Source organism: Panthera onca, chromosome B2 (genome assembly GCF_046562875.1).
Source record: "Panthera onca isolate mPanOnc1 chromosome B2, mPanOnc1 haplotype 2, whole genome shotgun sequence".
Taxonomy (NCBI): domain Eukaryota; kingdom Metazoa; phylum Chordata; class Mammalia; order Carnivora; family Felidae; genus Panthera; species Panthera onca.
In genome coordinates this window covers 23,989,653-24,013,210 of record NC_138343.1, presented here as the reverse complement: position 1 = coordinate 24,013,210, position 23,558 = coordinate 23,989,653, and the positions used below count along the sequence as shown (strand labels likewise).

Below are 23,558 nucleotides of genomic sequence, written 5' to 3'. Positions count from 1 at the left end.
ATCCCAGGGCTGTGAAATTGAGCCCAGTGTCAGGCTCTGTGCCTAGTATTGAGCCTGCTTAAGATTCTCTCTCTCTGTCTCTCTCTCCCTCTGCTCCTCTCTCCCCCACTCTCTCTCTCTAAAAATAAAAAGTTAAATAAAAAAATTTTAAAAATTAGATGACTCTCTTGTAGGCAACAGATAGATCCTGTTTTGTCTGTTGTGTATATTTTTTGCTTTTGCTTTTGTTTTTGTTTATGTTTTTTTTTACCATCCTGCTAATTAATGCCTTTTGATGGTGAGTTTAATTCATTTACATTTAAAGTAATTACTGATCAGGAAAGATTAATTTCTGCAGTTTTGTTATTTGTTTTCTGTGTATATGACAGCTTTTTGTCCTTTATTTCTTTCATTATTGCTTTCTTTTGTGTTTAGTTGATTTTTGTAGTGTCATTTTTATTTCCTTTTCCTTTTCTTTTGTGTATACTCTACAGATACTTTCCTTTTATTCCCTATGGGGACTGTGTATAACATACTAAAGTTACAATGATCTATTTTAAATTGATACCAACCTAACTTTTGTTGCATACAAAAACTCTACTCCTTTACAGCTTCACTCTCCCTTCCTTTATGCTAATGATATCACAAATTATATCTTTATATATTATACATCTATTAACCTAGACTTATAATAATGTATATGCATGTATCTTTTAAATCCTGTTGTAGACAAAAATAGAGGTATAAACTAAATTTATAATAACAGTTTTTTTATGTCTTTCCATGTATTTACCTTTGCCAGAGAACTTTATATTTTTGTGTAGCTGTCTTACATTTCATTTCTTATTCTTTCACTTCAACGTTAAACACTTCCTTTAGCATTTCTTGTAAGGCAGGTCTAGTGGTAATTAATTCCTTTAGCTTTTCCTTATCTGTCTTAATGTCTCCCTGATTTTTAAAGGATAGTTTTGTCAGATACAGAATTCTCAGTTGACATTTGTTTTTCTCTCGGTATTTTTTTCCTTAATTTTTAAAAGTGAACTCTAGACCCACTATGGGGCTTGAAGTCATGACCCCAAGATTAAGAATTGCAAACTCTACCTACTGAGCCATCCAGACACCCTCTTTCAGCACTTTAAATATGTCATCTCACTAACTTCTGGCATGCAAGGTTTCTGCTGAATGGTACTTCACTAATAATCTTATTGAGAATCTCTTCTATGTGATGAGTCACTTTTCTTTTGTTGTTTCAAGATTCTCTGTCTTTATCTTTCAAAAATTTAAATATAATGTGCTTTAGTGTGTGTCTTTTTGAGTTTATCCTACTTGAAGTTTGTTGAGGTTCTTGGATTTGTAGATCCATGATTTTCCTCAAATTTGGTAAGTGTTCAGCCATTATTTCTTCAAATAATTACTCTGTGCCTTTCTCTACTTTCTCCTTCTTAGACTCCCACGATGAATATGTTGCTCTGTTCTATGGTGTTCCAGAATTCCCTTAGGAATTCACTTTTTCTTATCCTTTTCCTTTTTTGCTTTTCAGACATGGTCATTTCAAATTACTTGTATTTAAGTTTGCTGATTCTTTCTTCTGTCTCTTCAAATCTGTTGAACCTCTCTAGTGAATTTTTAAATTCATTAATTATATTTTTCATCTCCAGAATTTGTTTGATTCTTTTTAAAAATTATTAATATATATTGGCTGATACACTCATTTTGTTCATATATTTTTTTCCTGATTTCCTCGAGTTCTTTCTCCATGCTTTCCTTTATCTCTTTAGCATATTTAAGACAACAGTTTTAAAGTCTGTCTTTTAAATCTGGTGCCTAGGTTTCTTCAGGAATGATTTATGGAGATTTATGTTGTTCCTTGAGTGGGTCATATTTTTTGTTTTTTTGTATGTCTTGTGAATATTTGTTGAAAATGGGCATTTGAAAAAATAACCACTCCTCTCAGCCTTTGCAGATGAGGGAGTAGGGACAAAAGCCTTTTGCTAATTATCAGGGCATGATCTGAGCATTGGGATCAGCCCAGAGTGAAAGCCTAAGGTCTTATCAGTTTTTTTTTTTCTGTGACTCCATCTTGTGTGGGCTGTGTGAGGAGTGGGGGGTTGGATGATTTCTTTTTTTAAAATATTCCTCCATATACATGACAATGTTTAAATGTCTTGATTTTCCAGAATCTCACCTCTCGTTTTTTCTTGAGGCCTTAGATGCTCTATTGTATTCTTCTACTTATAATCTCTTGCCACAGACCTGAAGATCTGCAGTCCCCCTGAAGCTTTTACTGCCACAATGTCTCCCATTGCCTTTTCTGGCCTTTCTCAAGCTGTGGATCTAAGTTAGGCTACCTTCCCTCAACAAGCTCCAAATAAGGCAAAACTGAAACCAGTCCTCTGAGCAGCCTGCAGACAGGTCATAACACGGCAGATAAGATTGACTCTTCTTCCATCTCAAGGGAGAGAAGCAGGGACTAGCTGCTTATTCCTGATCATACTGGTAAGAAGGTGGGGGCAAGAACAAGTAAACATGCCATGAAATTCTCTACTGCTTTGAATGTGGCTTTTAAAGGATTGAACTATTTTTTCTGTTGCTGCAGATTTTTTTTCTTTTTTCCAGATCTTTTATAAAGTTATTTTATCCAATGTCTAGTTTTTGTTTTGTTTTCATGTTTCTGTGGGGAAATTAGGGCCTAGAGTTTCCTAGTCTACCATGCTGCTGACATTCTCTTATATTAGTTTTAATAAACTTTTTATTTTAGAATAGTTTTAGATTTACCCCCAAAGAATTGCAAAGAGAATTACCATATGCCACTTTTGGCTCTCTGACATTCACATAGGTTTGTTGGGATCTGGAAACTAAAGGGGGTGATGTGGAAAGATTGGAGGAATAGAGAAAGGGTAGAAAGCACAAAATGCTACAGCAATAAACAAACCCAAATTCCTCATTTAATGTAAATAGTAAAGGTTTATTTAAGCCTTCAGGAGGGCTCTGTCCATCACTAATGAGAACCCATGGTCCCAGAAGATAGGGAAGTCATCATCGCAAATGTAGCTGGGTATCATGCCAGGGAGAAGAGAAATAAGGCTCTTCATAATAAAGCTTCTTTTGGTCATTTCACTGGCCAAGAGAAATCATATGGCCATCTCTAACTTCAGTGGAAGAACAAAGTTCAATTCTACCATATGCCTGAAGTCAAAGAGCCAGAAATATTAGAGTTGGAGCTATTGGTAATAACAAGGTCTAAGTTATGTGCTTGGTAGTAAAAAGGAAAGATAGGGTGGAGGAAAATGGAAATTGAGAAGAGTCAAAGAAATGAGAGTCTAGAGTGTGGAACAGACTATGTGCATATTTAAATCATTAAGAATGAAGACAAAAGGAATGTTGAATAAAGTGACAGAAAACTAGGAGTTAAAGTAAATTAGAAGTAAGATGAAACAAAGGTCAGGAGATAGCTGTACCCTGGTGGCTAGAAAAGACAAAATGATTTTCAAAGATGGGGTATTTTATTGAGTGGGAAGAGAGAGAATGGTTTGAGACAATGATGTGTGGCAAAGAAGATATTCAGGCCATTTCCAGACCCAGGGATCAAAGCACTCTGGGAGAACAAATAACAGTCATGTAAGAGGTCTTTAGAAGAAGCAGGTGCTCAGGGGAAATCCAGGTGTCCTCTGAGCAAGAAAGTGAAAACATGTCTGAGGAGAGGTTTAAAGTATAAAAGATTTTGCCAAATGAGTTACAGAGGGCACAGTGCCGGGTTTCATATTTTGGGAAGGTGTGGGAAATGGGGCATGAAAGAGTGTACTGAGCTATGTGGGGACTCAAGTACAGGAGATGAGGGGTGACCAAGAGTCTGGGACCACTGACGGAAACAGACATAAACACAGGTTAACATAATTATGAAAATAGCCTGGTGAAGAATAGAGAGGGACAGGTGTCATGGCTTCCTCTTGCCCTCTGTAGATGGAGGCAGGGAGTAGGCTGTCTCTTGACACCTGTGGACAGGAGTAACAAGGTCTGGGAAGCAAGAGCCTAATTTAAGCAATCATGGAACTCTCTCTCTTTGCCCATAGATTGGTCAGCTGCACCTGGCCTGGATGAGAGGGAGGGAGGCAGAAGTAGACGAAGCTGCATCCAGTGTGTATATCACTGCTTCTGACAGAAAAAGCCTCAAAAGATACACTCAACAAAACATATGTAGCAACTTTTATATATAGTTCCATAAAACTGCTGCTGCAGTTTTGATATTCATATGTGGTAGTTGAAGTTCTCTGATTGCTACATTCTTCTCAGTGGATCAGAAAGCAAGTGCATCAACTGGAGTAGAAGAGAGGGTAAAAAGCTGCTGAAATTAAGTCTCTCTAATTCATGAACATTATTTATCTCTCCATTTATTTCAGTTTTCTTTCCCAATAAGTTTTAAAAGTTTTCTCTATAAAAAGTCTACAGACCTTTTGTTACACTTCTTCTGAAGCAATTTGTTTTTGTTGGTATTGTCAGTGTATCTTTTTCAAAATTACTTTCACTGTTTATTGTTGGTTTATAGAAATGATTTGATTTTTGTATATTGATTTACATTCTAGCCACCTTGTTAATCTCTCTTCATTCTAATGATTTTTCTGTGTGTTGAGTTTTCTGTATAATTGTATCACCTGAAAATAATGACAGACTTGCTCCTTCTGTTCCAATTTTTATATCTTCTATTTCCTTTTTTAAAAAAAACTTCATTTTTACTGGCTAGACCTCTGTACAATGCAGAATGGAGGCAGTGATCCGCTCACTTTTAACTTTAATTAATGATTATATTTTTTCATTTTTGTAAGTTCTAGCTGTTTCACCTTATAATCTTTTTATAATGGTAATTTTGCATTCTTATTCTTTCCTTATTTTTATTTTCATCATTTATTGAGTTTAATTCCTCCTTTTGTAGCCATTTTATACCCCATACCAGAAAAGTAAAAAATACCTCATGTCCTTCAGCACCTAAATCTAACATTTATTGTGTTAATTTATTGTTCTCCTTTATGGTGGCTTGTTTCCTTGTAACTTTAGTATGAACTTGTACTTAATTGAACTTAATCTGTGGGGATCCTGGTGACCTAAACTGAGGTGCCTTACTCCCAAGATATTTAAGAAACCTAACTTAGTTCAAGTTTGTTTTGTTTTGTTTTGTTTTGTTTTTGCCATGGACTTAACATTCAGTCTGACAGCCATAACTGCTGCTATTTCTATTTACTGGGCAACTTAACTTTCAAGTTTGTTTATAATTTACTTTCTGATTTTAAAGCACAGTTTTATTTATTTACCTTTTAATTTTTAATTTGTTTTTAAATTTATTTATTTATTTTGAGAGAGAGTGCACGAGTGGGGAAGGACAGAGAAACAGGGAGAGAGAGAATCCCAAGCAGGCTCCACCATCAGTGCAGAGCCCCACACAGGACTTGAACCCACAAACCATGAGATCATGACATGAGCCAAAGTTGGATGCTTAACCAACTGAGCCACCCACGTGCCCCAACTACTTTTTATTTATTATTATTATTATTATTAATGTTTATTTATTTTTGAGAGAGATAGAGTGTGAACAGAGGAAGGGCAGAGAGAGAGGGAAACACAGAATCTGAAGTAGGCTGCAGGCTCCAAGATGTCAGCACAGAGCCCAACGTGGGGTTTGAACCCATGAACCATGAGATCATGACCTGAGCTGAAGTCTGGTGCCTCACTGACTAAGCCACCCAGGTGCCTCCCCGACTTCCAACAACTTTTTAAACTTTTTATTTAAGATAATTGTAGATTCATATACAGTTCTAAGAAATAATACAGATATCCTCTGTATCCTTTACTCAGTTTCCCCTAATGGTAACATCTCAAAACACTATAGTACAATATCACAACTAGGATATTGATATTGATACAGTCAGATACAGAACCTCTCCATCAGCACAAGAATCCTTATGTTGCCCTTTCATAGCCACACCCACTTGCCTTTCATTCTTATCCCCCTTTAGTCCCTAATCCTAATCTGTTCTCCATTTCTATGATTTTCTTATTTCAACAATGTTATAAAGATGGAATCATATAGTATGTCATTTGGGGGATTGAGCTTTTTCAGTATAATTCTCAGGAGACTCATCTAGATTGGTGTGTGTATCAATAGTCCATTCCTTTTTATTGGTGTACGATATTCCATGGGGTGGATGTACCTCCATTTGTATAACAATTCACCTGTTGAAGAACATCTGAGCTGTTTCCAGGTTTTGGCCATTACAAACAAAGCTGCTATGAACATTCATGTACAGGTGTGCATATAGTTTTCATTTCTCTGGGTCAAATGCCCAAGAGTATAAATGTTGGGCCACATGGTAATTACATGTTTAGTTATTTTTTTTAAGAAGCTACAAGCTATTTTACAGAGTGGCTGTACCATACTTTATATTTACATTCCCACCAACAATGTATGAGAGACCCAGTTTCTCTTCATCATCACCGGAATTTGGAGTTGCCACTGTTTTTTATTTTAGCCATTCTGATAGGTGTAGTGATATCTAATTGTGGTTTTAATTTGCATTCCTCCAATGGATAGTGATGCTGACCATCATTTCATGTGCTGATTTGGCATCTGTGTATCTTCAGTGAGATGTCTCATCATATCTTTTGACCATTCTTTAAGTGGATTGCTTGGTTTTACTGCTGTGTTTTGAGTTATTTATATATTCTAGATTCTAGTCCTTTGTCAGACATGTGGTTTGCAAACATAGTCTCCCAGTCTATAATCCTCATCAGAGGGTCTTTTGTAGAGTGAAAGTTTTTAATTTTGATGAAGTCTAGTTGATTGTTCTTCCTCTTATGGAAAGTGCTTTTGGTGCCAAGTCTCAGAAGTCTGCCTAATCCTGGATCCAGCAGGTTTTTCTCCTATTAACTTTTCAAAAAGTTTCACAATTTCACATTTTACATTTAAGTTCATGATCCATGTTGATTACTTTTGTTTTTGTTTTTTGTTTTGTTTTGGTTTTTTTTACATATAAGATGTGAGACTTATTTGCTTTGGCTCCTTGAAAATTTCCCAGACTTTCTTGCAGGCCTAGTAATGAGTAAAAAATAATTTGGAAAGGGGGGAATTTATGCAAAATCTAGTTGCTAAAATCTTCTTATAAACGAAGGGACATTCTTTGAATGTCCCTTTAGAGTTTCTAATTCACCGAACTCTATATTTACTTCAGTTCCTAAAATAAGTAAGTTAAACTCTATTACTGCCTCATATTCAGACTAACAGTGTTGTTTCTCCTCATCTGCATGTGGCCTGCCAGGTCCTGCTAATGGGAAAACCCTCATGTCTGATGGGGTAGGAATGCTGGGAACTCCCTTGTTTGTTTGATGGCAGATTAGAAACTCCTTTTGCACTTTATATGACTCATTACATGGATATATTCCATTCTTTAATGTAAAGAATTACATTGCATATGCATCACAACCTTTTAATTAAGTTAATTTTCATAAGATACAATAGTGACTTCTGAAGATTCTTTTGGAGTATTAACTGAGGCATAAATAAACAGCAGGATGGTGATAGAATAGGTCCTGGCCTGAACTCTAAATACCTCCATAGTGAATGAAAGTAGTGATAATCCAACCTAATTGAACAAGGGCCTGGCCAAACATCTTCAAGGCAACTTACTGAAATGTAGGTTTCCATTTACTATTATTAAAAATGAGCCGTGCCCTAAGCATATCTTGCTCCTTAGGATATTAGCCAATCATAGTTGTGCATGTAGATTTGAGGTAAGGAAGCATTCAGCCGCAAGGAGCAGAAAATCCAACCATACTGACTTAAGACAGAAGATTATTTTCTGGGGCACCTGGGTGGCTCAGTTGCCTCAACATCCAACATCAGCTCAGGTCATGATCTTATGGTTTGTGAATTCGATCCACGAGTTGGGCTCTGTGCTAACAGCTCAGAGCCTGGACCCTGCTTCGGATTCTGTGTTGCCCTCTCTCTCTGCCCGTCCCCTACTCACACTCTTCTCTCTTAATAAATACACATTTAAAAAAAATTTTTTTAAAAAGGTTATTGTCCTCTTGTAACAAGAAGTCTAGAGGTAGGCAGTCATGGGCCATCAACATCTGTTTCAGGGAGTTATCAAGAAATCAGTTTCCTTCTGTCTTCAAGCTCTACCTTTCTTCCCAAATAGCTTTGTCTCAAGATTGCAGGACTACTGATGCATCACAGACAGAGGTCTCTATTAATAGACATCTCAGATGCATTGCAAAGGGGAAGAATAGAATGGTGAGGAAGATACAGTTTCAAATTTTGATCAGCTATTTTTTTCCCCATGGAATTTTCTTAATTATCCCCCCCCCCTTTTTTTCACCTTCCTTCTCGTAGGAATTAAAAACCAGAACCTCTGAGGATGTACGCTCCAGGCTACATGTGAGAAACTCTGGATTGCCTTCATTTTGTCGTTTAAAACAACCGAGTCTTGCCTTGCTGTGGAAATCACTAGCCACTGGCTGTCATGTCAATTTGTCATTGCTAATGAGATAACATTAGTTTTATCATTCTTTTCTTTAAGTTTATTTTTATTTATTTATTTATTTTTTAATTTTTTTAACGTTTATTTATTTTTAAGACAGAGACAGAGCATGAACAGGGGAGGGACAGAGAGAGAGGGAGACACAGAATCTGAAGCAGGCTCCAGGCTCTGAGCTGTCAGCACAGAGCCCGACACGGGGCTCGAACCCATGGACCGTGAGATCATGACCTGAGCCGAAGTCGGACGCTTAACCGACCAAGCCACCCAGGCGCCCCTATTTTTATTTATTTTTGAGAGTTAGAGAGAGAGCAAGAGCATGAGCAGGGTGGGGTGGGGGAGCAGAGAGAGGGAGAGAGAGACAATCCAAAGCAGGCTCTGCACTGTCAGCACAAAGCCCCATGTGGGGCCTGAACTCAAGAAACATGAGATCACAACCTGAGCCAAAATCAAGAGTTGGACACTTAACCAACTGAGCCACCCAGATACCCTAGTTTTATAATTCTTAATTTATCACAAAAACTGTATGACAACTCTCCTGTCAGGAGAAAAATGTCAGCAATGGGAAAATGTTAACATTAATGTAAGTTTGTTCTTTAGTATATATGTGGTTGACCTCTGACCTCTGAATTTCTTTGCGAATGTGATATATGCTCTCTTCACTACAAAATTGTCATCTTTCTGATATATCTCAAGGTAGCATTTTCCTTGTGCAGTGACTCCACAGTAATATGAAAGGGTCTTTCCAATAGTGGGGCTACTACCAGAGATTCTAAGGGGATTTCTGGGCACTTCTCCTTCTAGAGAAGACAGAAAACTACAAATGTCATTTCTGGCAGGATAACCTGAATTCTGTGTTGTGTGTGTGGTTGTGTGTGTGTGTGTGTGTGTGTGTGTGTATAAATGTAAAATATAAAAAACTACATGCATATATGTGGATATTACAGCCCATATTTTTAAATGTGCAAGAAATAGAACTTTCTTTAATTTCTTGAGCAATTTAATTCCTGTTTAGCTACTAAGCTATTAAGATATATTAACCTTGGTCTTTATGACCTTGTGCCTCCACAATAGCCAGAGTTGTGCATGGTTCCAAAATCCTATACAGTGGCAAGGCCTGGGGAGTTATAGGAAATCCCATCCTTTGCCATCTGTCCACACGAGTTGCCATGGGGAATATCCCCTTCCCTATTATGTCAGTTCTTGGAAGTCCAGGTGCTGTCAACCTTTCTGAATCATGTTTGGGGCACTGAAGTCTTCTCAAGCCTGTCCATCTGCCTTGATGCCCCCTTGGCCTCCTTTTCTAGGATCTTGCCGCCTCTGTGCACAGTTTTCCTTTTTCTCTGTTTACCTCACTCCTTAGCTCAGGTAAATCTTTTTCTTGCCTGGAGATGGAAAAAATTCTGTGTTCTCCATAGTTTCATGGGTCATTTTGTCTATGCTCCAAATCCTCTAACTTGCTCTGGGTTTAGACTTTTAGAAAGGAAAAGTAAGAAAAAAAAAAAAAGACACATATGTTATTTCTGCTTTTGATCTTGACACAACCCTCCCATTGGACAATTAACCAACTCTCAATGAGCCAAGTATCTGACTGAAAGTGGTAGAAAGGAAAAAGAGATATGTGGACAGGGAATAAAGGTTATTATGTCAGAAAACAATTTCCTGTGTCTATAAAATATAGCCAAAGTTAGTATGTACTGTAACAGAAAAAAATTTTTAATTATGGACCATGTTTCTGTCAATACATTCAACTCAATGGCTTTTGCCTCCCTCTGTTTGGAAGTGGGGAAAATAAAACATACTGAAGAAGTATAAATTTGCTTCTTCCCCCAAAAACATCTTAATTGAATTGAGATTTAGGCTTTACAAATTTAAGGATACATACAAAAATAAACAGGAAATTACAATTCAACATATACAGAATTGTATGCGGATGTGATTCAAACAGCATATGTTAATGTTGAGCAGAGAGACTCATAATAATTAACATTTGTAAATTGCTTTCCATTTTACTTGCATGTATAATTTAATTTGATTCTTGCAATAGCCCTGAAGAGTATGTTGTGATTATTATTTCCGTTTTACAGATGAGGGGGAAAATGCCACACAGAGATTAAGTAATTTCTCCAAATTCGCATAATTAGTCAGTAGGAACTATAGTAGGGGTGGTTCATGTGAAAAATTTCCCCAAATTATGGACTCCAAAAGAAGGTAAAAGATAAAGAAGATATATGAGTATATTATATACAGATGTATCTTTCATAATTTATTGTTTTGTGTAAAGGTCTATACTGGTAAATTGAACTGCATAATATAGTGGTTCTAAATCCAATTTAATCGGAATCTCTGGGAGTGAGTCCCAGGGATTGGTGTTTTAAAATAGGTGGTTCCAATCAGCAGCCAGGGTTGAGAACCACTGGGATTTGTTGTTTTTTCATAAACATAGAAGGGGTATACTAAGTAGCAGAGGGAGAGAGAGGTGACCTTATCAGAGCAAAGAGGAGTTAGAAAAGATGCTGGACATTTTCAGCTAAGAGGGGGAGCTAACTTAAAACACATTTTGAGTAACTGTAGAAAGTGGTAAAATATCGCTAGTGTAGGATACAGTGAAAGATCAGTAACTTTACTTTCTATTAATAATTCCAGGTGTAACTAAACTTACAATAAACTCACTCAAAAATTTTTAAGACTTTTTTTCCACCCTTTGGAGTCTGTTTCCCAAAAAGCATAAAGTTTTACAGCAGTTTTCTGTTTTTGAGATGGCTAGAATAATAAGCTATTTACTTGCCATAAAAGTTTATTACATAGAACAAAAAAAAAAGTGGTTCTGACAGTTTTCTCACCAAAATAAAAAATGGACCTTTAGTCATTGTCAGTGCTAGTATCTCTAAATTGATCTCCCAAGCAGAATTATACCCACATCAACATCGTATAGGATATTACATTTTCCTGTATTCTTAACCATACTTAGTCTTACTGGATTTTTAAATTTTTGCCAATTAGATGAAGTGAGCACAAGGAGACATGAGGGCAAGGAAATATCTACAAGAATAAAGAGTAAACTTTCCATGGGTAGGAGGACAGATAAGAAACTATGGATGAAATAACTGAGAGAATCCCATAGAGCAATTAACGTATTTAATCACGCCTATCGGTTTCAATAAATCAAAATATCAGACCTAATACTAAGCCACAAAGTAAGTTGCAAAGGGATATGAACAGCATGTTGCCATTTTGGTAAAGTTTTTTTTTTTTTTTTTAATTTTTTTTTAATGTTTATTTATTTTTGAGACAGGGAGAGACAGAGCATGAAAGGGGGAGGGTCAGAGAGAGGGAGACACAGAATTGAAACAGGCTCCGGGCTCTGAGCTGTCAGCACAGGGGCCCGATGCGGGGCTCGAACTCACGAACCGCGAGATCGTGACCTGAGCCGAAGTCGGCGCTCAACCGACTGAGCCACCCAGGCGCCCCATTTTGGTAAAGTTTTAAAACATGTAAAAAACCACTGTATACTTATGAAGCAATACCTATATAATAAAAATATAAAATCATGGATTGAAAAATACACAGCAACTTCCAGTGTTTTCCTAAGGTAGGGAGTAGGGGGAAAACATGACTTTTGCTGTTTTTAAAACATCTTATTTCTTATCATCATTCAAAAAGCTTGCATACAATGCAGGCACAGAAGTATATTTAAATCTAGATGATTGGCACATATCTGCTACATTTTTTCTATGTTATCTATATACTTCCATAAACTGAAAAATACTTCAGAATGTTTTAATTATTAAGAAAGTGACAAGCATATTTCAACAGACAGGAGGAACAAAGGTATTTTTGTTAATGAGAGGAGCTTTAGAAAAACTATAGAAATGTGAATAAATAGGACAAGTCCCTTCTCTATTCAGCTCATAGTACTGCCAGATGAATTAAAAAAAATAAAGTTCCAATCATGCAACAGTTAGAAGAAACAAATTGATATAAACATATCAACCTGAATTTATCTGACACACGTAGTTCTAAATTTAAAAAAGAAAGAATGGTAAAATATAGAATGAGATCTATTTCTCACAATACCACTTACTTAAATTAAAAGTACAAGTACAGGGGAGCTTTGTTTCCAGCCATGTTGGAGTAACTGATAGTAGACTTCCATCCCACTATAACAACTAAAAACATTGCACAAAAGGTAGCATAGAACTATGATCCCTGAAAGAAGAGAAACATAGACCTAAGTCTTAAAATCACAAGAAGTTTCTGCTTGGATACATTCTCCAGACCAAGAGATGGAAAGAAGGAACCCAAACAAAGCATGGAAGCCCTCTGGATTGAGGAGAGAGAGAGAGATCAGAGTTAAGGGATTCTGAGGTAGCTGTAATTGGCATGTACCAGAAAAGACAAATATGAATAGAGGTCCCCATGAGTCTACAGAGAGTGAAACCCCACAAGGCCAGGCAAATAATTACTAGAAACCTATAAGCTCAACAATTCCTGGAGCTCACAGAGGGATGTGAAACACTGGAGTTCCAATATTCTGGAGTGGAGGGCTCTCCAATACCCAAGGGATTCAATAGAGACCTTAGAAGAGGTAATGGGAGGGCTTATTTGGCCTTAGAGTAAAGTCTACTCTAGACCTGCTGTAACAAAAGTGAAAAACAACCCTTGAAAGGATCAGGCTGATTTGTAAACAGCTTAACTTCCTGACAGAACAAAGCTCAATACTATTTATAAGAAGACAAGAAAGGGGCACATGCACCCCAATGTTTATAGCAGCATTATCAACAATAGCCAAAGTATGGAAAGAGCCCAAATGTCCATTGAAAGATGAATGGATAAAGAAGATGTGGTATATACATACAATGGAGTATTACTCATCAATCAAAAAAGAATGAAATCTTTCCATTTGCAACTACATGGGTGGAACTTGAAGGTATTAATGCTAAGCAAAATTAGTCAGAGAAAGACAAATATCATATGAATTCACTCATATGAGGAATTTAAGATACAGAACAGATGAACATAAGGGAAGGGAAGCAAAAATAATATAAAAACAGGGAGGGAGACAAAACATAAGAGACTCCTAAACATAGAGAACAAACAGAGGGTTGCTGGAGGGGTCGTGGGAGGGGGTATGGGCTAAATGGGTAAGGGGCATTAAGGAATCTACCCTTGAAATCGTTGTTGTACCATATGCTAACTTGGATGTAAATTTAAAAATTAATTAAGTAATTAATTAATTAACAAAAGAAGACAACAAAACCTATGCAATACACACCCCATAACACAATGGGCAGCATTCAATAAAAAACTACTAGACATGTGACGAAATAGTAAATGAGACCCAAGGACCTATAACCCAGAAAGCAAAATCAGTCAATGGAATCAGAACCAGAAATGATATCAATTGTGGAATGAGTAAAGACTTTTAACTATAGCTATTATAACTATGCTCAGGGTTTAAAATGAACCATGAACATAAGGTATATAAAAATAGAAGATTTTAAAAAAAGAACCAAATCAAAGTCTAAGGCTGAAAAGTACAACATGTAGAAACGGGTGGAAAAAAAAATCACTAGATGTGCTTGACACCAGATTAGACACTGCAGAAGAAGAGATCAGTGAACTTGAATAAATAGAAATAGAAACTATCAAAAATAAATTATAGACAAGAAAAAAGACGACTAAATAAAATTAACAGTTCAGAGACCTGTGGAACAATAACAAGTTATCTCATATATAATTGGATCTCAGAAGAAGAGAGGGAGAAAAAATATTTGAAGATAAAAAGACTGAACATTTTCTAAATTTGATGATAATTATAAATTCACAATTCCAACAAACTCAGTAAACCTCAAGCAAGAATTTACTCAAAAGCATACCCTATGGTTTGCTGTGTTAGCACCTACAATTGTTTATTGCCTGACCTGATTAATTAACTGAATGTACAACTGGCATGAAATGTCATGCCCAACCTCATGAGCTGGGCATAGATGAACCCCAGAGACCTTGACAGGTGCATGGTCTGAAGGCCAACACTGGGAACTGGTAACAGAATTCACAATAAGGAGATCAGAAATTTAAAAACCTAGGACCAAGTCAAGTTGAGGACAATAGAATCCAAAAAATAAGGTAACAAGCAGAGGAGGATTAAGTCATTGGGAAACATAGCTAAATTTCCTGAATCAGATGGATTTATTATTTTTAATTAAGTTGGGCTCTTGTATGGCAGTTTCTGGTCATAAGCTTCAAAATGTTCTTCCTAACTTCTAACAGAAGCAGGGCTGAACAATACTCTTTGTGACTCAGGTTCTGTGTGAATTCTGTTGCATCAAACAAGACAACAATGTCCTCCTTTCTTTATCCACTGAAATGGTAAATTCCTGGTCTAGATCTGTGATTTACTCACTGAATTTCTGAGAACAGAGACACCAATTAACAAATAGCTTCTAAATAGAAGTTTCCCTATGGCTGTCTTATGCCTGGAAGTTCTTGGACAGAAAGTAATGTTTTTTGTATTTAGGACAAACTAAGGCATTTTATATCTAAGAGGGAGGATTAGAACTTGTGCAAAGGGGTGATGAGTAGCTAATCTTTAGGTAGTCACAAGGGAAATGGCAAGGATATTAAACTTCACCTGGTATCTATACTGGAAACTAAAAATTAGAGGCTTGTTTATATATATATATATATACACACACACACACACACATATATATGTATGTTGTTATACATATATAATACATATATATGTAACATATATATTATCAGATATATGTTATTATATAATATAATATTTATATAGTAGTATATCATATAATAATTATATAATAGTATTACATAATATAATATATTATAACATATATGTTACATATATATGTATTATATAAATATATATATGTAAATATATGTAACATTTTGCTTATTTCAAAAGAATCTATTTCTTTATAGAACACATGAAACAAATACAAAAACAAAATAAAATTTCATTTATATATCTCAAGATCTATTTTAGGAAAAAAAATAAAAAATTAAGATTACAGTGGACAAATTTTTGCAAACTAAATTTCTTCAGTCATGAAATTTTTCCCCATTCACTCAATCAATATGCATTTATTTTCACCACAAAATTAGGATCATGTTCTTTATATTCTTTTTTTAGCCACTACTTTTTCACTCAACAATATATATTTATATATTTGTATATATAAGTATTTTTCCACGGGATTCATTCTTGCATCCATTGGCTCAAAAAATCAATTAATACCGTAAGATAATTTTGCTTCATTTTTTATTATGGTTATGTTTCCTTTTTTTTTATAATGCTGCCTAATTATAATAGCAAGCATCTCTGTCTTGTTCATGGCCTTAATGAGAATGTCCCAATGTTTATTGATAAGTATAGTACTGGCTGCCAGTTTGAGACAATCTTTACCACTGTAGTTGTCTTTATATTTCTAGGTTGCCAGGAAGTTTGTTTCCTTGTTGGTTTGCTTGTTTGTTTATTTTTGAATCACAAATGGGTGTTGAATTCCATCAAGTCTTTCTTTGGCACCAATTAGGAGGGGGCTTATGAGTGGGGACTGGAGTTGGAAATACCAGTTGCGGAACTATTTCATTGGTCCATATCCAAGGAATGAGGACTAAAGAAACAGACACAGAAAAGGAAAGAGGAGGTCTTTTATCAACACAGCAGATAGAGTTAAGAGAAAGGAAGAGGCAAAGATATGTGTGATACTTTGCACTAAGTTCCTGGGAGGCCAACTCCAGAAAAAGCAGAAGAGGAATACACAAGAGAGAAAAGATAATGTGTTTGATTTGAATGGTGAGATACCTGAGGCATTCATATGGAGGTGCCCAGCTGGCAGACAAAAATCTGCATCTTCAAGAACAAGAAAGTAGAAAACCTAGATTCACAATTTATCTGCATAGAGTTACATCAAGGTCACAAGAAGATGTGAGATGGCCAAGGGGAAAGCACACAGGGTAAAAAAAACTAAATTTGAGGAAACGAGGGGGGCTTTAAGAAGCTCTTGGTTACTTCTTGGTGGTTACTGTGTTCATTTGCTGAAAGCTTAAAAGCTGCTTAACAGACACAAGGAATAGAAAAAAATAGCTTGGCTGGGTTTTGGGGAATGTCTAAAATAGAAAACAAATTTTTTTCTTTTCAGATAAGACAGAACAGTAATGATCTACATAAAATAGGAAGAGGAGAAGATGCATTGAAAGTTTACATTGGATGACTCTGATCTTTTCCATAAAGTAGGTAATGAGGTCTTCTTCTGAGGGGGCATAAGGGTAAGTTTGAGGTGTTAGCAAAGTGAACACAAGAAAAGCTGTGGTGGGGGGTTTACAGGGAATTGACTGAAAATGAAATAAAAGGTTACAGATTCTAGGAGCTTAACAGGGCATAGCAATAGCATTGGAGGTTCAGTCAGTTACCACCTCTTATTTTCCAGCAGGGCTCAGCAATTTGGGATTCAGAGGGAAGAAAAAGAATTAAGAGTGATGGGAAGCCATGGAATGTAGAAATGTTGGAATAAAAAAAGTAGGGAACTGCAGGAATACATTGCTTGGATTCATATGGAAATAGAAAAATAAGGATGGGTCTCAGTAGGAAACAGTCAATTAACCAAGCACACTTTTCTGAAGTGTATTTTATGGAACACTAGACCTGTATAACATGCTTCCTTTAAAATAATTTAAAAAAATAATCTTGGGGATCCTGGGTGGCTCAGTTGGTTAAGCGTCTGACTTGGGCTTAGGTCATGGTCTCACAGTTCGTGAGTTCAAGCCCCGCATTGGAATCTGTGCTGACAGCTCAGAGCCTGGAGCCTGCTTCAGGTTCTGTGTCTCCCTCTCTCTCTGCCCCCTCCACCACTCGTGTGCTCCCTCTCTCTCTCTCAAAAAGAAATAAACATTTAAAAAATAAATAATCTTTTGTCAAATTATTGTGGAAAAACTTGGAGCTTCACAAGGGACATTAACATTTAAAGGACCCACAAAGTCCAGAATAAACCTGTTCTGTAACCTACAACTCTCTAAGCTTATCTGACGTTGAAGTACTTTTTTGTGTAATTCATATCAGCAGCTGCTACAATTTCTATTAGTCAAGATATGCTAGGTTATGCTGTCATAACAATCAATATCAAAATCCAGTAGCTAAACACAGCCAGTGTGGGTCCAAATAACCACTCAGGAACTCAAACTAATGGCAGTTCCAATACTTTGTGTCCATCTCAAACGTGTAACTCCAGGATCTGCCATGCCTGGGGAAGAACGCACATGAAGAAGTGGTCACTCTTCTATGCTCTGAGCTCAAATGGTACACATCACTTCTGCTGACTACTCATGGGCCATAACTGGTCATATAGCCCCACTATATGACAGGGGTCATATAGACCCTGTAAGGGACTGGGAAATATGAGATGCACATGGATATTTGGTGAGCAGTAAATGATTCTGTCATTACTAGCATTCCAATGAATAAAACTTGGAAAACATTGACTAAATATGTAGGAAACAATTTTTCCCAGTCCAAGGAGCATGTTAATGTATTCTTTGGTATAAAAGAGAAAATAATCTGCTCTTTCCTATTATTGTGGAAGAGGAGAAGAAACAGAAGAAGGGAGAGAAAGGAGGAGGAGAAGTGGTGGAGAAGAAGAGGAAGTAGTAGAAGAAAGAAGAAGAGGAGGGGAAGGAATAGGGGGAGGAGGGGAGTGAGGAGGAGGAGGAAGGAGGGGAGAGGGAGGAGGAAGAAGCTGGCCTATGGCAGTATTACTTATTGAAATATTGTTCTGTTTTTTGGCATTTTGCTAAGTGCTTATATGACATGCTTGATGTCACATAATTCTCACAAGAACCCAATCAATAACATAGTTTATTAACCCTATTTTTTGAGATCAGAGAATTGAGATTTAAAAAGGTGAGCTGCTGGGCGCCTGGGTGGCTCAGTCGTTTAAGCGTCCGACTTCAGCTCAGGTCACGATCTGGCGGTCCGTGAGTTCGAGCCCCGCGTCGGGCTCTGGGCTGATGGCTCAGAGCCTGGAGCTTGCTTCTGATTCTGTGTCTGCCTCTGTCTCTGCCCCTCCCCCATTCATGCTCTGTCTCTCTCTGTCTCAAAAATAAATAAACATTAAAAAAAATTAAAAAAAAAAAAGGTGAGCTGCTTTGTCCAAGGTCACAGAGAAATAAGTAAAGGAGGCTAGATTCAGACCATCACCTCTAGGATGGCAAAGCCCATTCTGATCACCCCAGTGCTTATCTCCCCCATGCCTCTATTCTGTGTTTTGATGGCCAGTCCCCTTTACTCACGGCTGCTTATTTCATCCTCAACAACCCTGCCAAGATACACTCTCATTTCTAATGAGGAAAAGAGGCTTTGAACCCAGTTCTCTTTGACTCTCAAAGGCCATGTTAGTACACTTTTGCAGATCTCTGTTTCTACCATTTTGATCACTGCATGTGGATTATTTGGTCTTGCCTCAGCTAGATTTGGTTTATGCACAATATTCTGGAAAGACCTACAGATGTACGTTGTTTCATTGGCACTGGAATGCTGGTTAGAGCTTAGCCTAGATCTTCTGAGTGATGATCTCTGGATCTGTTGACTGCAAAGTCTCCTTCATATTGGAAGACTTGAAGTCCCACACCTTGAAGTGCCTCCCCCTAAAATAATACATTGTCTTGTACATGCTTCCTTCTCTGAGAGCATCATGGGATTTTCCCTTATAAGCTTGGCATTGACTACCCAGGAAATCTTGTGTCAACTGCAAACTGGAAGATTTACACATATACAGTTAAATCTCAAAAGCAACTGTCTTTGAGGAAGAAAATCTCAGGAGTAACAAGTTCCCAGCTGAGTGGTTCCTCTGGGTACAAATTAAAGAGTCCATGAAAGAATCTTCCAGAGTTCCCCAGGCAGAGTGGGCTGAGCAAAGAGTTCGAAGACCCATCTTGTTGATGTTGCAGGTGGCTAGTGAGCCCAGTTGCTTGTCTTCAGGTAACTTAAAAGATTGAATAGTCTCAGGTAGACAGTGTCAATGACCCTGTGGAACTGGGAGCAGAGATAGTAAGAGTGAAGGGTGAGTCTTGCCTCTCTAAGAGATCATGAGAACAGCAAACAAGAAATCCATACCAGGCAATCAGTTCATAAATGTGATGTCAGCAGTGTGAATGTCAGGATTATACAGAAAACCTATAGATCAGTGGCTTAAACAATATAGGGCTTTGTGTGCCTGTTTTTTTTTGTCTCCCACATAAAAGTAGTCCAAAGGTTGACAATCCATGGCTAAAATGCCGGTTCTGTGATGTTAACAGTGACCCTGACTGCTTCCTACTCATGGCATCTACCCACAGGTGCAGAATGGCTGCTACAGCTGCTGTTCATGTTCCTGGCTGCAAGAAGGAAGAGCAGAGGGCAGACACAGTAACTTCAGCTTAAATCTCATTAACCACTCCTATCCACAAGGGAGATTGGGAAATGCAATTTTTCAGCTGGGGACCTTGTTGCCTTCCAAAAATTCAGATACTGAGGAAGAAAGGGGAAATGGGTGTTAGGTGGTTCATTATTGTCACTGCCTCGCAAGGAACCTAATAAACTGCGCACACCTACAGGCACGTCTTGGAGGCCAGTCTAGACTGTGTGAACACTTATTACCTCCCCTCACCACACACTGCCACTATTGTAGACATCACCATTCTCCTCGATAATCCTGACCAGTTGGCAGAAGTCCATAGACTGAGGTTGAACCTATGTTAGCAGCAAGATGTTTGGCTACCACTTCTACCTGGGTCTGCTCTTTGCATCTTGCAGAGCCAGTTATCTTAACCCTAGCCCTGGCAAGTGATTGTCTTAGAATTTGAGAGTATTATGCTCCCAATACCCAAGGGGAACACTGAGGATGTTTCTCTTCTCTCTGTTGTACCCTTTATTAGGGACACCCTGACCACTGAAAAACAATGATTAGATCCCTCCCACTCCCAGGACCTCCAATGGCCGACCATTTATCCAGGGTTTTGTACCCAGTGCCCAAGTTTGTCACTGGAGATAATGAATGCCAGCACAGACGCAGTTGATGCTGAACATCATGTGGAACTGGAGGAAAAAACGACGACTTAGTAGTCAACTGTTATAACTTCGGCACACACTTGAAGATCTCTCCACAAGAGTAGATGCAGTTAAGGAAGAAAATAGGAAGCTAAAATCAGACAACCAAGCTCTTGGACAATATATAGAAAACCTCATGCCAGCTTCTAGTGTTTTTCAAATGACTGACACAAAAAGCAAAAGAATGTGAAGGATTGACATCCCTTCTGTTTTATGGAATTGCCGCTAATCTGTTTTTTTCTTTAAAATGTGGATAGACTCAAAAAGTTATAGTACTTTTGTTTGTGGCCTAATTGAATATTTATGAAGATAATGTCAGATCTAGGCAAAATTAAGAACATAACAGAAGACTTCCATGAGTTTGTGTGATATATGTTAGTCAACGAAAACATGCAAATGTATTGTACAGACTTTATAATTAGAAATGCATGTATGTATAAAATTTGAAAGTTTTATCAAATTTGCTTTGATTTAGAGGTTTAGCACTGTCTTTTATTGTAAGCATAGTAAGAGATACAAGAAAATAACCACTGTGTTGTGAAAAGTGACCAAAATCATGCACTGAATACCCAGCTTTATGTACCCTGTCTACCATGTTGTGCCTCGTCTCCACTGGCTTCTTTCTTCCCATTTCCCCTCCCCTAAGGAAGAAATTGGTTTCACATTTGTAAAAGAAATTTTACTATTTAATCATCTGTGAGAGTAACCTGAGCTTGAATTGTTGAAACTTAGCCAAAATAAGGTATAATCACAGTTAGGGCTTATCATAGCAATAAGATAGGATTGTTAGTTTCTTTTTAATCAACTGAAAACAGAGCCTATAAATATGAAGATTCTTCTTTGCAACTGAATTGTCACATTGGAAAGGTTTGTTGTTAAAAACTTCCTTTTGCACAAAATAACCCATTTGGTATCTGAAAAGATGAGCTCTAGTTATGTGTTTGAAATAAGAAATTTTGAGAAAAATGGAAATAGGATGGGGAAAGTACTTGGCATACAGTAGTAACCAACTCCAAATGTTTTTACTCCAGAATTGTGTGATCTCTGGAACAGACAAGATCTTTTAGGGAATATATATATGAAAGTAGATGAAATGTGACTAACCTTAAGTCAACCACATCTACAAGAGAACAGTGACAAAGAGTTTAGTCTCAAGGCTTATTTGTAGCACCCAGCAGATCAACTTTTGCAAAAGCCCTCTACAGTGTATTGGTATCAGAATCATTAATAAAATGCAAGAGTTTCGCATGCATACTAGCTGATACTTTCTCAGTATTTTATCTCAACACTTCTCCCAGAATTTGCTGTTAACCAAACTACTTGGTTTGAAAGATTAGTCACTTTTTGGCAGCTTGTAAAAATTTAGTTTGTAGATTCCATTCGGTAAGAAATTTAGTATCAGAAGCCATGTTAAAATGTTATGTAGGAAAAGGGTGCCTGAGTGGCTCAGTCAGTTAAGTGCCTGACTCTTGATCTCGGCTCAGATCGTGATCTCACAATTCCTGAGATGGAGCCCTGTGTCAGGCTCTGTGCTGACAGGGTGGAGCCTGCTTGGGATTCTCTCTCTCCCTCTCTCTCCCTGCTTCTCCCCTGCTCTCTCTCTCTCAAAAATAAATAAACTTTTTAATAAATATTAAATAGGACAAGAGATCCACTAAATCATTTTGGTTATTAGATTTGAGCTACTTTTAATCATGGAATAATCTTATGTTTGTATTGGTATAAGATTCAATGAATGACTTTAGTTGTATGAATATAATAGTTATACTGCAAACATCTTGTGTCCCTTTTGTGACCCGATTTACAAACATTTAAAATTGTGTTGCACTTTTGCTTTGCTGTTTACTAAAAAGCTGTTCCAGAGAGGGAAAGAAAAAGAAAGAAAGGAAAAAAAACCCCATGATTAAGTACCACTGTGTACCAGGCACTGTGCTTAGTGTGGAGTTAACAAAGACCAACGGCATTTCTCTTCTTGAGTATTCAGAGACTCATGGAAACAAGCAAATACACAAAGAAATCACAGTCTGATCCAGGACCGCTGCAGTAGAGGTGTGAGGGAAGCCCAGGGACACCGAGAGTCCCTGACTGCACACCATTTGTCTTAGTCCCCTGTGGTGGCATTAATGGAATACCATAGACTGGGTGGCTTATAAACAACAGAAATGTATTTCTCAGTTTTGAAGGCTGAAAGTCCAAGATCAAGGTGCAGCAGATTTGGTGTCTGGTGAGAGCCTGTTTCCTGGTTCATAGATGGCTGTCTTCTCCCTGTGTCTTCCCATGACAGAAAGGACAAGGGATCTCTGGGGGTCTCTTTCATAAGTACTCCACCCTTATGACCCAATCACTTCCCAAAAGCCTCTCTTCCAAATATTATCACCTTGGTAATTAGGATTTCAACATATGAATTTGGGGGACACTAACATTCAGATCATAGCCCTGATGGATCCCAAGCTTTTGAACACATAAGAGCATCTGGGCAGCTTATAAAAGTGCAAGTTCCTATGTACTGTCACAGGGCTTCCAATATTATAGATCTGAAATCTAGACCTCCAGATTTGCCTAGTAATCTACTCTCTTTCTTCCCACAAAATCCTAGATAACGCGGACACAGTAGTGGATCCCACTTTGTGAAATTCTGCTCTAAGGGATGAGGTGAGATGAATATGCTGGAAAAAGAAGCCTCAGAGGCAATCATTTGTGAGCTAAAAAGCAGGGCATTCCAGGTGGAGGGGGTGGCTCTGGTGCAAAAGCCTGCCAGGGTCTGGTTTGTCTAAGAGAAATAAGATGCAGACTAGGACATGAGTCTGGAAGGTCTCAGGAGGTGCCAGAGCTACAAAGATGTGGAAATTAGGCTATATTTATAGCACTTCATACAACAGGGGTTTAACAATTTCCTTCTGTAAGAAAAAGCTATCAGTTGGGGAACTGGCTTTCCCAATGAGAACCAC

General features: G+C 37.5%; 1 pseudogene; it reads left to right on the top strand.

Annotated features, from left to right (window-relative positions):
* The first annotated feature begins 20,495 nt into the window (after positions 1-20,495).
* LOC132667887 (short coiled-coil protein B pseudogene) lies at positions 20,496-20,800 on the top strand (annotated as a pseudogene).
* The last annotated feature ends 2,758 nt before the right edge of the window (positions 20,801-23,558 follow it).